The 16,997-nt window shown below is 39.5% G+C and overlaps 1 protein-coding gene across 1 annotated transcript in view; it reads right to left on the reverse strand.

Moving 5' to 3' along the window:
• Window positions 1-16,997, reverse strand: part of CDH2 (cadherin 2) — a 114,333-nt gene that overhangs the window by 85,382 nt on the left and 11,954 nt on the right. The gene's annotated exons all lie outside the window — the stretch shown is intronic.

Here is a 16,997-nt window from a genome sequence, read left to right on the forward strand (position 1 = left end):
ACACAGCTTCTGTACTGACAGTAAATGATGAAATTTCACTATTTCTGCTGCTTCAATAATGTAAAGGAGAAAAAAAACAACAATTCACCTAATAAGAGCTGAGCCTATAAAATTTAATTACTATTGAGGTACTGCATTTACCTTTTAAGAAAAACAGATGTCCCTTGTTTTCACGTCTACTGCAGTTTGACAAAAGCACAAAAAAGTTACAGAAATAACATCTAATTACCAATCTTAATGGCAAGTATGCAGGAATTACGGATTTCCATGTTTTATCATGTCATGGATTCCCCAAATTTGTGACTTGGAGTAAAAGAAAAGCCCATGGTGAAATTAATTAAATAATTTTATATCTTCTTGTGTTCTCCTCCTTTCTCACACAGAACACTTGCAGTAAACCTGAGATGCACATTAACTATCACAAGCTATTTACTGATCTCTGCTTAATATGTGCACTGTTGCAAGTGTATTAAAATTGCTTCTTTTAAAATGCAATAGCCACATTCAGTACTTTGCACAGCATTTCAGAAAAGCTGAACATTTCGAAGTTCCTAATACTCCTTAAAATTGCTCTATTTTTTCAGTATTACAGTCTACTTCTAAAGTTTTGCACCATGACAAGTATTCACCCATGCAAGGCAGGCAGTCATTGAATTCAGATGAGGAAGCTGTTCTGTACTACATCTGTCTAAATGCTGGAGGTTTATTTTCACGATGTTCTCATAAGAGCACAAAATTGTTCAGATGTACAAAAAATAATAAAAAAGAAATGTCCTAATTAAATTTTTGATTCAACAATGAAAGTCTCCCCCTTAAAGTCTGCTTAGAAAAATTAAAATTATTGGCAAAGACACACTGTATTGCATTGAAAAGCCCCCTCTGGCCACAGCTGTCAGTTTTTACTTTTAGAATCAGGATCTGCCCATGGGCACACAGATAGCTTGTAGCTCATAGGCGCATTACAAGTCAAGGGCAAATAAAAAAATAATCTATGTAAACCAGTAGGAAATACTAATATAATGTTGGATGCTTAGATTACACAACTGCACATCAATATTCTAATTAAAAAGTACTAACAAATATCCAACTTTATGGGAAAATATGTAAATTTTAAGTAAAACCAAAAAAATCCTGACCATTGGGTCAGATTATAATAAAATCAGGTATCAAAAATCTTTATCTGAAGAAACACACTGATGCCATCCGACACATTCTCTTCATCACACACAACAATCTCAAGATACACCTTTACTCCTATTTGTCCCTGAACAGAAAACCAGCATCCTTGTCATTCCCTGTAACATTCACTTACGATACATAAAAATAACTCGCACATCTTTTCCAGAATGCAAGATCCATAGCAGATCTACAGAAGTTCCCTTTTCCAGCTGAGATATTCCAAAATAAAAAAAAACACTGAAAAGCCCAAACCCCTAAATACTAGAAGCTTACGAAGTTTGTGGTTGATTTTAGACTAGCCAGATTTGCCTTGAATTTCAAGAATTCTCAGAAACTCCAGACCTAGTTTTCATCTTTCTTATACCACATACTTATGTAAATCCACTGGTTTTGATGAATTACTTTTAAGCTGACCACTAATTTAAGAGGAGAGATAGATTGTGCTATTTAAAGAACTCCGTAGTAGATAGCTTACAAGGCTGCTGGGTTTGCTTTTTTCCCCTCCCTTAATGGGAAGCTTTAGAAGTGCTGTCCAAAACAAGTCACAGCCTTCACCTTAGAAGAAAACATTCCTGTTGTTTTCATCCCAAACTTAATCAAACCGATTATTACCAGTCATGGAGAATGTGTCTGTTTTTAACCCCAACTGCACAGTACACACACCTGGAACAGGACTTCAGCCTTAGCAGAAGGGCAGCAAGCCTGGCTACCAGAGGAATTCACTGCAGAAAGCACTGCAGACCATTTCCTGAAGACAGCTTCAAAGGTCCCTGTGACCAAGAGCCCTGCGGCTCTTTTGCCTTCCCGGCCCCAAAATACTTCCAAGCCCAGATCTTGACTTTGCTAAGGACAGTGATGAGCAAGGCCTGACAGAAGGGCATGCACATCCTTGTGCTGCTCCAGTCCTTCTGCTGCTGCCCTGGTGCCAGCACATCTTTATCGATGGTAACTCACGGGAGGCTTTGCCCTGGGAGGCGAAGCGCAGACAGGCAGCCTGCGTCATCAGCCAGCAGCAGGACAGCAGCCTCCAGCAGAGAGCCAGCGTGCCTACAGCCAGGCAGCAGCATCCTCTGCTACAGCAGGAGACTCCAGCAGAGCCAGCCCTCAAATCTCTACACGTGGAAGAATCTGAGGAACTGAGAATGCCACTGAAGCCCCTGAAGCAGCCCTGGTAGACTGTCATGTTTTACATCACCCCAGGTGACAAAAGAGAGTTCAACAGGGATCGCATGCAAAAACGACTTAAAACTGTGGTAGTCGACTTTGTTTGCCTCATTTTGTCTTTGCAATAAGCCTGTGACTCTTCTTGTCTGAAGATGCTGCCACTTACTGAGGGGTTTAATGCTGGATTGTTAGTGTGGAGGTGTGGGAAGGCAGGGAGAGAGACTGGACAGACTGCAGATTAAAATGCTGCACATCATTCTCATATTTCACAGAAAAGCTTGAGCTAATGGCGAAAATATCCATGATTTATACATTCATTAAAAAAAAAAGTAATCACAGTGAAAAGGTCATCTGATTTGCATACTAGATGCTCAAATCAACCACCCTGGCTCTGCAGATCTAAAAGGACAGCAAAGCAGCATGGCTGGCCAGTGAGAGATAAAGATCTCAGTAAAAAATGAGCAATATTTACAAACACAACTAGCATGCACTTCTGGCATGACAATTAAAATGATTTAGGCACAAGATCCTGCTAGAAGACATGGTCTTGCAGCCCATGGTCCCATATCCCTCTTCTCCCAGAAGCCATTGCAGTGCAGCTATGGAACAAGTCCATCCTGATGATCCAGAGGAATATCACTTCTCTGTCACTTCAGTGTAAGCCTGCCATGTGATCAGACCAATGCACTGACTCATACTGAGGCTGCAGGATCACTCTACCTAGGACAAAACATGCACCTAGACCTCTGGGGAGGGCTAGGAAGAGATGTGGGACTGCTCTCTCCCATGGTAATTTAGATGACTTTGTTCCAATACAGGATTTAGACCTTGGACTTGAGAAGTAACACCTTCCTGAGCTCCTCTGTCACCAGGGAAGATGCACACTGGGTTGTCTTCAGTCCCTCATCCAAACACCTCTTTCAGCCCACCTGCAGCCCACCCTTCTTTGGTCCTACTACCTTGTACAAAACCAAAAACAGAGACCAAACTTTAATTTAGCCACCTCATCCACAGCAATGCAAAAGCTTCTGCATGAATTCTCCCAATGGATTTGGGTCTGGGAGAGTGAGACACACTCCCAGAGTAGGGACTGTTCCACAGTAGGACTGTTATCCACAAGCAGGACTGTTATCAGCAAACCCTATTTTAATGTGCATCTGTTTTATGTTTGTCTCTCACTAGCAAGATACGCTTCTCTTTTTGGGAGCTGCTGATGCTGCTCTGCAATTCTTAGACCCTCTAAATAAGGGGAACTGTTACTCGTGAAATGAGGGAACTTGGAGCTATCAGTCTTCCAAATTGGCCTTCTGATCTTCCCAGCCATTTTCAATATCCCCCATGACAGCACTCTTCAAGTCTTTCAATCACAGAGATTTGAATTTTTTTCAAGAGCCACAGATAGTGCCTGGAACCTGAAACATCCACCTCAGAGGGCTCTGAGCACCTGATGGCTCAAGTCATAGAACTGCTAAAAATTCTGCAGCCTGTAGCAAATATATTTTAGAGGATAAACTTTAATTTTCATATTCACTATAGTGGGGAAAATGTATTTTGAATGTTTAGTAGAGGCATCAATTAAAAAGATGAGATATACTATTTTCATCCACATGCATTCAGAAAACAGCAAATAGACTGTGCATAAATGAGAATTAATCCCCCAGTAACATTATCAGAATTAACTGGGCACATTCTGAAACAACCTAAAACCATCTGTCTGTCCCACATTGAGTATTACAGACCCACTGTCCCCCTGGCATCTCCAGGTATTTCTAAAGACTTGTCTAAAATTATCATTTTTTTAATAAACAATTATTATATAACAAAATATTTTTTAAAAGTTCCTTTTTGTTGTTGACAAAATTGGCAAATTTAACATAAAGTATGCAATACAAAATAAGCAATGTTATTGACACATTTTGCATTTATGGCATAAAGATGACATTCTTTTCTTTCAGTTCATGGGATGGTACACTCAGAACTTACTTTATCCTGTGCATGCAGATCTTTGTATGGCTTGCAGAAATTTTAAAATGTAAGACAGCAAGATTCTTACTGAAATAATAATACAGAGACTTTAGAACTCTATCACCAAATAAAAATAAAGATCTACAAACAAAAACCCCCATGTTTTGACCTGCAGTGACTTCTTGACACTGCCCATTATCTGGAAAATTCTCTGCATCATAAATATACATGGTTGACAGACATTATTAAAACACTGATGTTACAGCTTACCAAACTATTTATCTATCTCTACCCCCTCTAGAAAGGTGTAAATGCTTTACAAGAAGTTATTGCTACTAAAATTACATATACAGCCCTTCACATTTTGCTGATCTGCTAGGCTCACATTTACAATTCTTTGATTGTTTGCAACAGAAGTCACACTATCATCTTGGAGCAGACAGCAAGTAGTCTTTAAAAGCAGCCATTTCCAAGACCTTATTTGGTTACCCTACAAAAGCTTTAGGTACCTTTTCAAAGTTGATAGTCACTTACAGGAACAAATGTTTGGAGAGAGCTTCTTCAGTTTTTTATCTATGTCCTGCATGATAGATGGGGCTTAAAAATTTAAGAATTTCTGTATACTATTGCTGAGTTTTGTGAGGAACACACAACTCAATACTGTTAGGAGTCAATAACTTTTCTTTTTGGCTTAAATCAGCTGCACCATAAAACCCACAGACACTGAGACAGTGGCCACCTTAAGCCAGGCTTCATCACTGCATCATAACCTGCTCAGCAGACTGGAAGAGCCACGTTCTGCTGGGATGTCTCTTGCAAAATTGCTTCCTAAAGCCAGGTGCACCTGTGCTTTTGTAGGCTTTGCTCCCTTTAAACAGCAAACTCACTGAAGGCTAACAAAAAATTTCCATTTTAGCCACACTACGTTGGCTTTTTGGCATGCATCTGTAAATTACAGAGACATGGCTTCAAAAACTAGAAGGAGAAAATAACTTCCAGATCATCTGCAGCTGTAACAACTGATATAGTCACTTTCTCTGAGGAAAGAGATCCATTTTTATAAATAATGACACATATCATTTTTAAATAATTAATTGGCACACAGGCATAAGAACAAGATTTTAATTTAATGAGACTTGGCATGGTCAGAAGTGCAGGTAGTGACGCACAGGATAAGGATGAGATGGATTTCTTTTGCTGTTAATTTGTATTTGAAGTTTCAGTGTGATACAGACTTCATTCCAGTCCTGGTAAACATACTGAATCAATTACACATAGGCAAAACCACCTGCAGTTCCTAAACCACTAGATGTGCTATTTGCCCCAAGCTGTTAAAACTACTGCCCTAACATATCACAGCTCTGCATAGATGCACTTCAAGAGGTTAAAATTCCCATCTGTTTCAGTGCTTCTCTCTTCCAGTCAGGAAAGCACTGTGATATTGACCTTCTCCAGCTACCTTCATACACATGAGCACTCCCTGCCCACATGTGCTGACCCAGTTTCCACTAATTTCAGCAGTATTTCTGCTCTTGTGTAATAAGTACCTTTTCAACAGAGACTCCTTCAGAAGAAACCAAATCAACCAAAGCTCCTTTTGCATAACCTACCAAGCAGTTATAAGTTACTGGCTACTGGATGCAGATGACAGACTGATGTGAACCTGTGACCTCTGAGGGACCTACACTCCCCCATTAATCATCCCCTGAGAACCAAGTTGATCAATTTTTTATAAAAGCACATACATGCACTAAAGCACCGCAAAGGGAAAATTGGGGTTATTTGAACAGAAAAGCACATACTGAATTGGAAAGTCACTGATGTATTATTTCTACAGTATAAAATGCATACTTACTGCTTTACAGAAAACACTTCACACAAGGGGAGGTTTTGTTTTGGTTTTGTTTGAGTTTCTCCCCCTTGCAGAATTCAGACAATAATCAGCACTGAAGGCTAAATCTATGCAAACGTTAATTGGATTTAATGAATGCACAGTGACAAGAATTTGATTTAGGGAAGTACATTCCAAAGAACTTTTAGCATAAAAGATGATGCTAAAAAACCACCGTAACAGCTGAGAGAAGGAGTACTGCTGGTTAATAAAGCCACATACTTGACCTACTGATACAGTTCACACTTCTGTCAGTAAACAATATTCTTGCAGAGGGTAGTTAGCAAGGTATCAGTGTGTGAGGTATCAATGAGTGAGAGATGTTTCATAGATTTGAAGATACAGACATTAAAAAGACCCTGAAAAGAGAATTTTAAATGTGTGATTTTTGTTTACCTTTCTCAGCAAGAGTTCTTATGCACCAGTTTTTTTGTATAGCTAGGAAGAAATAATTTAATGCGAGGGCAGTGAGGCACTGGAACGGGCTGCCCAGAGAAGCTGCAGGTGTCCCATTCCTGGGAGTGTTCAAGGCCAGGAGGGATGCTGCTCTGAGCTACCCAGTCCAGTGGAAGGTGCCCCTGCCCATGACATGGGCTTTGGGACTAGATGGCCTTTAAGTTCCTTCCAACCCAAACCATTCTGTGATTCCTCTTTGTAGAAAGCTTTTTGTGGCAGGCATTCAAGTTTAAGAACCTGTACTACATATCACTGAAAACTTTACAACATTAACACCACTGATAGTTTATGCATCCAGTTTCTGCCACAAGGCTTGAAAATGAAATGGCTACATCAAATAGCAGTAATTTTAATAGTGAACAAGAATATGATCCAAATCCAGGAAAACTCAACAGAGTAATTTCCACTGACTCAGCTATGTATCAAATCTTACATGCACAACTAGTTGACAAAAAACAGAAGAAATGAAGACAGGAAAAAAATCTCATGCACACTTAGTATTATGTTACTAATGTTTAAAAGCCATTCACTTGTGGAAAAAAAAAGGAACTTTTTTCTCTTTTCGTGTGCATAAATTTAAAAAATGACCACCAGTGAGCCAGCACTAATGAAATCTCCATGCTGAAAACAACGAAGAGCTTACCCTTTACCCACACATAACTTTGATACAGGTATGCTAAATGCAGACGTCAAAGTCTACTCACATAGATGTTTTGCTTGTATTTGATTGCCAGTTTACTTGTATTTGAATATCAATTTGCAAGCTAATTAGAGAACCTTGCTTAGCCCATTACAGGAAAATAGTGCTCCACCATTAACTGCAGTGCTATCTCACTAATTCCTTTAAAGACTGGCTTCAAACATCTCCATGTTCAGCTCCATTCAAAACAATTAGTGTACATTTATTTCACATTTTAAACTGCAGCGAATCAAATTTTTAAACACTTTAACAGATTGCACTGCTATTTTGATAGCTTTTATGTTATAAATCGTGCTTTTAGGGATTCTGACTTCCCTATTTAAGAGAATGTTAAACTGGAACTCACAGAGGGCCTTAAATAATTCCTTCTCTCTACAACCTGAGAGGCATATGCCATTAACTTTCAAAACCAAACAAAATCTACTTCTTAAAAGGCAGCACAGTGCACAAGAAAGAGCTGCAGGCAAGCAGACACGACCATAATATTTGCCACTGCTCACAGGTCTGCCAAAACACAGCAGAGAGTAAAAAAGAAGGAAAAAACTAAATCTAAATGGGCCAGTTTCTGAGCTCTGCAGGCAGCTCAGAGGAGGAGGAGATGCACCTGAGCCGTGCTGTGCTGCTCCTGTGCCCAGAGCATCAGTGCCTACAGGCAGGCAGGAGCTGCAGCCAGCAGGGTGAGGGATGGCAGCTGTGGGCAGCACTGGATGCCCTGGTTCTCCGGGATTATTTGCAGCCAGGCTGGCAGGTTAATGGGATTAATGCTCACTGTCATCTGCAACCCAGCTAAGAACCATCGGCACAATTCACTGCTGTGCCTGGGTAGCGCTGGGATGCAGCAGCCATCAAGGGCAAGGGATGACAGGGCACTGATCCTCAGCTGCCCAATCCTGGAGTATATTAAAACAGCAGGAAGAAAGCACTGCAGAGAGAAAAGAGGGTTGGAAAAAAAAAAAAAACTACCAGAGAATCTAACACTAAGGAGTTTAATTCAGTTATGACCTCCTTTTATCTCATCACCACTGACACACCTCTTTTTTCATTAATTTATCTCCTTTGCCACAGCAGATCCCAGCAAATCAAAAACTAACCTGAGCCAGAAGAGAATGAGCCCAGAAAAAGAAGGAAGAGTTTTGTGATGCATTATTATCTTGCTGATCAAACTCACTCATCCTGCAGCCACATCACTGTAAGGCATTTGCAACAATAGGAAAGATTTACATTTTGGATATATCCTCATCTAGCTTTAATTAAGGCTGGTGTTTTCATATGCACTTAAAGTGCACATATATACAAAGTGAGCAAAAATGAAAAAAAATATTGGTGGTACCCAATCACCTGTAACAAAAAGCGGCAGCGGGTTTTAATACCACTTCACAGACAGATGGACCCCTAGTGCTCAAACTCAGTGTTTCCTCCAAAACAGCAGACAAGTCATGATGTGCAGCTGTAGGTACTCTAGCTAACCTCATGTCTTGCCTATAAGATCAGTTTATCTTCAAAAGGCTCTTCCTCGTGCATGTTCTGATCTTGGCTGAATACTCAGATAATTATATTTTTTAGGCTAAATTGCAAAAAATGGAAGATGTGGGACACTGTGCTGTCATTTTGGTGTAAAGAAGGCCTGGTGGTTTCTCCTAGAAAAGCACCTCGGCACGACGCGCTCACTTATTTCACACTGGTGAGCTCTACTGGGTCCTCAGCATTTCCTTTAGGGTGGGTATTGGATTTGCATGGCTAGCTCAAACTGGATGCCATGAGGAAATCTGAAGTATTCCAAGATATTTTTCTTTTTACCTTGGGCTGTTTCTGCCTCCTCTTCCAACTAATGCAAAGTTTCTCTGCTCTTTCCAGGCTTCTGGACAACCTCTGCTTTCCCTTTCCCCCTGAACGACACCAGGGTTCAGAACTCCACCCTCCATTCATCATCCTTCATACCTGGATTCTTCTGCTTCCATCCTTTCCCCAGCCTCAGCTCCATTTTGCACTCCAGTGTTTCACTCCATTTATTCCCCAACATTATTTTCCCCACCCTCTGGAGGACACATCAACCAGTGAGGGCATATGGAAATGAGTAGAAAACCATCTGTGCTCTGTTAAATTGGAGAGATTTACAGGGTACCAAAGGCCAGTTGCTCCTTCTACAGCCTAATTAGAAGATAATAGCAAGTCCAGCAAATTTCCTTTCCATCCAAAATCTGACTCTGTTTTTTGCACCTTCCTTCTGCTCCTCCTTTCTCCTGAGTTTAGCAAGGCTGGCTCTGATGCCTAAGACATGTTGTGAAAGCCTGGAAGAGAAATCTTCCAAAAGTTATTATTTCCAGAATAGAAAAAAATGCCTTCACATTGAGTGTCCCAAGTTCAACCAAAAGCACTAAATCTGTCTCACTGCATTCAACCAAAATCAGAGCAGTCCAAACTTGGGATTTGTTGACTGACATCCAAGTCTTCAACACAGCAGTATTTGATTTGATTCAATGTGGTTTTTTAAGAGTTTAAATACTAGAGGAGTTTATCTGTATTTAGTATGGTAGTATGTATTGCAGTAAAGGATATTTCCTGCAATATCAGTTCAACAGGATACTCTCATAAATTTATCTTCTGGGTTGTTAGAAAAATGACAAGTCAACAGAAGATCTACTCTAGTCCTAAGTGACAAGCTGAATTCCTAATTATAAATACCATTTTCTCACATTATGTATGCTAACACAGAAGGCTTCACCTGAGTTTCTGTTCCATATATTCCATATACTTATGTACCACACAAAGAAACTTTTTGTTCCCCCATGCAGCTCTTGCATGAAACAGCAACCTTCTTCTGTAACTAAATATATCACCCATACCCAGGGGCACCTTTGCCTGTTGGGGAGGTTTTCTGCACAGCTTTGCAGCCACCATTCCTTCCAGCCTTCCCTAGAGCACTGGTCAGCACTGAAGAATACTCTAACTACAATGATTCCAGGGGAAATAATGGCCCCTTGGGAATCAAAGCCAGATGGCAGAGCTTAAAATTGAACTAAGGCTACACTAAATGGTGTTAGAAAGTCTATAATGCTAGAGCCAGCTTCAGAGGGCAGAAAGAAACATCTCCTCTGCCATCCTTCATTGAGTCATGCTCAGAGCCTACTGAGGCAGCTACCAATTCTGCTGTTGTAATTCAGATTTCTGCACACAGAATGGATACTGCATTTGAGACCCTCGCAAGTAACCAGCTGAATATAGGAAAAGGGAGTAAGTACCAATTAATTCAGTGCATTCCAAGTAAATGCACTAGACAGAAATTACTAGCTGAACTGGACTAATTAACTAAGATAGCAATTTATAGATCCCAGAATACAGCAACCATTCAAGATTTCTATAATTTCTCTGTAGGTGTATTTTTCTCTTTATCAAGATGGAGGTATAAGAATAGACACGAGAAACAGAAGTAGCACTCCTTTTCTGGGGAATAAGGGAGAATCATATTTCTTCTTTGGAAAAACTGAACAGTAGTTTATTTAAGATTTTGCTATCTCACCTGAATTAAAAATATTCCATGAAAAGTAAAAAAATTTTTTAGCACATTTTGATACGATTTTTTTTTTAGAATTCTTTCTAACCTAGAACTTAAGGTATAAATTCTTTTATACTGGATATACACATTGATTCACACAGTACATACAATTCCACAATAGCTTTACAGTCCACCAAGGGATAACAGAATTATGTTTCTGAAATGTTACTCCTTTGTACACATTCATAACATCACTGCATTTCATTATTTATGCTCGTTATCCATTTTTATGTATGTAATATTCAACATACAAGCTTGAAATGAGATGATACCAACTTATGGTCAGTAGTTTAATGTACAAAAATAAAATCAGATATCACATACAAGTCAGACAAAAAAAGCAAAAAGGAGTCACCATTCAAATAGTATATTACCACTGTTCAGCAGGGTGAATATATGCCACATATACTCTAAAATATAATCCATGGTTAAGTAGTTGGTAAAAGGGAAAAAAGAAATGACGTTTCAAGAAAAGAAAAGCAGTCTCTTGCTTCAGGAAAAGAAAGCTATAATTTTCAGGGGACAAGTATCTAAGAATAGATTAAGAGCTTGGTACATGAACAGACAACTGGTATCACAAAACAGGTACTGTGCTAGCGTAGTGAAAGCAAACAAAAGCAGCTCTTCCAATCCAAAATAGCAAGATCCAAACTGACATTGGAGAATTTAGGATGCTGTGGGGTATGGAAAGAGTACAAACAGGAAAACTGTTTGAGAAAAGAAGATGAAAAGGAATAAAAAGGCAAGAAACCAAGAACTGGAATGCAACTGTAACATACAATAAAACAACAAGGCACAGCATCACCAAGTAACAGCAATAGAATTTACTCTGCTTCTCAAAGAAGAGGGCAAAACTAAACCTACTAAATCTTAAGCATAACTTGGGGGAAAAAAATATCTTAACAACAGAAGCTTCTGGAAAAAAAGATTCACACCCACTAAGGCTTAAAAGAGTAACTAGAAGGGGATTGTAGGTTGTAGTGGTTTTTTCTTTCTTTTTCCTTTTATTTTGCAAGAGGGGGCAGGGTGAAGAGTACAGGAAAAGAATTTCAGAAAACAATACATTTGGGAAGAATTGAAACAGTTTTTCCCCAGCTTGCCGGCAGCTCATAGAGAGACCCCATCTATCTGAGATTGTTTGGCTGTCTGCCTGGAAGGAACTTGTCAACTTGTCTTTTTGCTTAAGGCAAGGAGACTTCGAACAAAGTGGTTACTATTTCCAATTTTTTTATTATTAAAAAAGGCCAAAATCTTTTTCCTGGGTAAAGACTAATTTCCCTCTTGGAAAATGTAATTCTTCTAAGAACACTTTCCTTGGCTCTAGTTAATCCACCTTAAAAGATGTGCTGCTGTCTTCAGTTTTAAGCATTATGACTTTTTAAAAAGGAATTTTATTCTTAGCTGATGGTAAACATTTGTATGTGTAGAATAATAAAACAACACTAGCAACAAAGCCAAGTAGCTTCAGCTGGGACAGACAGCATCCATGTAACCCTCCACTACATCATGAAGAAATGCCAAGTTACTCTTGAACACCAGGCCATGCCTGAGGGCCACACTCCCAACACCACCACCACATTTCTGGGTTGAGACCAACTGGTATTTTCAACAGTAAAGTATGAAATAAGTCTGTGGGAATGCAAAAACCAAGTTTTGCCACTCAGTTTGAAAGCATCAAAACAAACACTATTTTCTAAGCATTTAACTGCTAGAGGAAAGAAGGCAGCAGGGACACCATGGCTCTGTTTAAGCCTACAAGGTCACTCAGAAAAAAAGACTAAAGGAGTGGGAGTGAAAGTCTACCCCAGATAAATTGGCTAACCCCGTTCATTTAATGGTTTCATGAGCACTTGGTACCAGGCTCAAAGAGGAGGGAAGGCACAAGCGTGGCTTTTTTGGCAGAGCTGATGCCTACTGTGACTTAAATGAAACTGCAGTGTTAATCATCAATAATCACGGCTTATCTCTGTGATCAACACCAAAACATTTTTTTCCTTTATCATTCTGCAACACAAAGACCTTAGAAATATTTATAGCTACCCAGCATTCAAAACAATGGTTTAGGAATGAATTTTCTATGCAGAAAACTAAAACCATGCATTTAGTAACAGGACAGACAATGTTAAAAAACCATCTCTGAGAGATAAGAAACTGCTACAATAATTATCAGCATAATAATCTCTAAGAAATGATTCTGCAAACCATTCAAGTAACCTTTTGAGGAGAATGATTTTAGCTGAAAACGCTTTATTTGTATCTTAAAATTTGGAGGATATAGAACAAAGATTAGATAAACATGCTGGACATATCAAACTGCTACAAGTACTCTTCCCTGGATGAACTACAAAAATGTGATAAAACCAGTGCAAGCAAGGGCATTTAATATATTAAACGGAAGTCCCTCTTGACTTAACCTCTTCTTCTCCAAACACCACATCTTATTTATGGCTCTCCAAACAGTAATCAGGTTTTATTTACAGAAACCAGTTGTACTTTGCCTTCAATCTGGGTTAGATATCTACTTCTATTAGCTGATGACTGGAGACTTATTTGCATATTATTTTTTTTTTCAATGTTGGAGGATTTAAGTCCTGAAAAATTTCAAAGTATATTACATTTTAAAAGAGCTGGGGGCTCAAGTAATTCTATGGTTTTATTACTAGGAGAATTTTTAGCAATGAATGAAGTTTCTCTTAATTCTGCTCCTGAAATTATTATTTTTTTTCTCCCTTTACAGAAATTAGGGTAGTAGTTCTGAGGTCACCTAGTTCCTCGGTAAAAATTACTGTAATTTCAATGAAGCTACTGGTATCAAGTGAAACAACATGTCAAATACAGTAAATAAATTTAATATTAGGCCTATAGGACTTATTGTAAATGTATCTAGTGACCTGAGCATATTGTATCTGCAAGTCAGATTTGCCAGACATTGTACAAGACAAATTGTAAGGTATCAGCTTCAAAGAGTCTCCAAGGGTATGACCAGTGAAGTCTGTTCCAGGGGAACACAGGACCATGGGGCACTGGTGACACTAAGCCAGAAGGAGGCAATAGGGGACAGCCTATATGATGGTGCAGGTCACCTCCTACACAGATCAGTCACCAGCCTACAAAAGGAGAAGCTTCCAACTTCTCTGATCTCTCAACTAGAATCATCTTCTCCATTTCCTCATCCTGAAACCAAGGGCAACAAGGGCAGCTCTCTTTCTCTTCCCCCTTCCCCTATTAATAAATGTGGAGCATTTTTTTCCTTTTCCAATTTAAGTTATTCTGAATATATATTGCCCCACCAATTTTTCACATACTGGGACAACTGAACACCTGGACAAGAACTGAATGTGTAGATGCCTCTCATGCCCTCATGCAAAAAAGGAAAAAATCAATTGATGCTGTCATAATGTCCCAGCCATGTGAATGAACAAAGTCAATATGAATTATTCTTAAATGCAATGGGAACAAGTTCGATCCTCCATCAAAAACAAGCACCACCTGAACACAGTGTGAAAAAAAACCTCTTCAAAAAACATTCAGTATAGCGCAGTGCAAGAAAATTTCTTATAATAGTGTTTGAAAAGCCAGATATCCTATGTTACTGTAACAAATGGAATGCAGAGACCTACAAGTTGTATGGTAATTCTAATTTTATTTAAGTTTTAGTAAGACAGAAGCCAACGAACTTAAGAGAAGCCTGTCCCCCAATGTACTAGACAAAAGCAAATCAGGGAGGTCACAGCTGACCAGAGGTGAGTAAATTGGATGCACAGCTACAAGGAGCTGGAAGAAGGACCTGCGGAGCTTCGAGACTGTCAGCCTGGCTTCTGGGCTGGGGAAGGACATGGAGCAGATCCCCATGCAGCACACACAGGACAGCCAGGAGATCAAACCCAGCCAGCTTGAGTTCAGGAAAGCCAGGTGCTGCTTAACTGATCTGATCTCCTGTTATGACAGTGTGACCCACTTAATGGATGAGTGGAAGGCTGCAGATGTTGTCCACTGACACTTTAGAAAAGCCTCTGACACCCATTACCACAGTATTCTCCTGGAGAAACTGGCTGCTCACAGCTTCATAAGTGCAGTGTTCACTGGGTAAGAACCCAAAAACTGTCCACACAGCCGGGCCCAGGGAGTGGTGGTGAATGGGGTTACATCCAGCTGGCAGCTGGCCACCAGGGGTGCTCCGCAGGCTCACTGCTGGGGCCAGTCCTGTTCAATATCTTTATTGATGATGGGGATGAGGGGATTAAGTTCACCTCAGTTGGGCAGGAACGCTGATCTGCTGGAGGGCAGGAAGGTAATACAGAGGATCAGTGAGCCAAGGCCAACTGTATGACCTTATTGTTCTCTACAACTACGTGAAAGCAGGTTGTAATGAGGTGGGGGTTAGTAGTTTCTTCCAGAAACAAGTGATAGGACAAGAGAAAATGGCATCATCATCCATCAGGAAGGTTTATATTGGATATTAAGAAGAATTTCTTCAGCAAAACGGTCGGCAAGCATTGGAACAGGCTGCCCAGGAAATTGCTGGAGCCACCATCTCAGGAGGTATTTAAAGGACATGCAGATGTAGTGCTTAGGGACGTAGTTCAGTGGTAGACTTGGCAGTGCTGGAATTAATGGATTGACTTTATGGTTTTAGAGCTCTTTTCCAACTTAAATAATTCCATGCATTTAGATAGCCGAGGTGGCCGAGATCAGAATCAGGCACATGATTATTCCGACGAAGCAGATGTCATGCAACTACACTTAACTTCCAGCATCATCTGAATCTAGTTTAATAACCAGAAAATAGGCTTTTGACAACAATAGTATTTCAGAATGACAGTGTAATTAAATTTAAGTCAAAGCTATGCAATGATGGACTGTATGTTTATGTGTAACCAGCAAATTATATGCTTTTAAGCATGTCAAAATTTTCAAAAGAATTAACCACTGCAGTAATTCAGTTGAGGAAATGGTAGTAGGAAAAAGACTCCCCCAGGTCATTTTTCAACCAGCTGATATGATGTGATACATACCATTTGCCTCATACAGTGTTTCCAATTCCTACTTCCCTAAAATGTTATGCATTTTAATACCATTCAAGGACAAACCAACAGTCATGCTTCACTCACTTCTGAGAAGCAAGGGAAGGGACTGTGGGACAGGGATGAATAATGAGACAGGAAGTCAGTTTGTCATCCTATGTTACTAGTGCAGACTCAGTTAAAGCTGATCAGACATTATCATCAGGTTCGCGTGAGCAATGACAACAGACAATTAGTGCCCAGTCTACTGTGGTTCCTAACTGGAGGGAAAAGGGAAAAGCTGCAGGAAACAGCCTTGATTCCATAGAGAGTAAAGAGAACTTCCACAGAACAGGGCAGATCTCAAAACTTATGTGATCTCCATTTCAAGAGGAACTGATGGTACTTGGTGGTTTCAAGGCAGAACCTTTGGAAAGGTCACCTTTGGCTGTGCTCTGCATCCCTGTTTCTGCACCCTGCCTGTGTTTGTTCATCACATGACAAGGAATTCTCCTGGTGATGTCTACTACAGGAGTATTAAGGAGAGCCATCTATTAACTCCCATTTGGTGGAAAAGTGAGGCATATTCTCTTTCCTCATTATTATTTTCTCAATTGGCAGAACATTTACTTCAATACATAGATTTCTAATAATAGTGTTTGAAAAGCCATCTTTTAATAAAAAAAAGTCTGTGCTGGTAGAACATACTTTCTTGAAACTGAATAGAGAAAGCTTTAATAACTCAAGTTTAACTACACTAAAGCTAATCAATTCATTCTGCATTCAAGTTTCTATTATACTTCTAAGAAAGCACAAAACAGGTCTGTAAAATATAATTAACGAGAGACTGCTACATACAGCATGTAAAATCAAGACTACAGCTTTTACTTCATTTGTTTTGCAGACTCATTAGAATTTTTTTCATTTAAATGTCTTGAACTGTGTAGCCAAATTTATATGTGAAAGAAACAACAAATTAAATTAAATTAGTCCTTATTTAAGCTGTATTTGAAACTGTCTAAAACTGATGTTCTTAGTTCCACAATTTCCAAATTAGATTTAAAAAATTATGTTAGCGGTTCAGAA

This window comes from Serinus canaria, chromosome 2, assembly GCF_022539315.1.
Source record: "Serinus canaria isolate serCan28SL12 chromosome 2, serCan2020, whole genome shotgun sequence".
Taxonomy (NCBI): Eukaryota; Metazoa; Chordata; class Aves; order Passeriformes; family Fringillidae; genus Serinus; species Serinus canaria.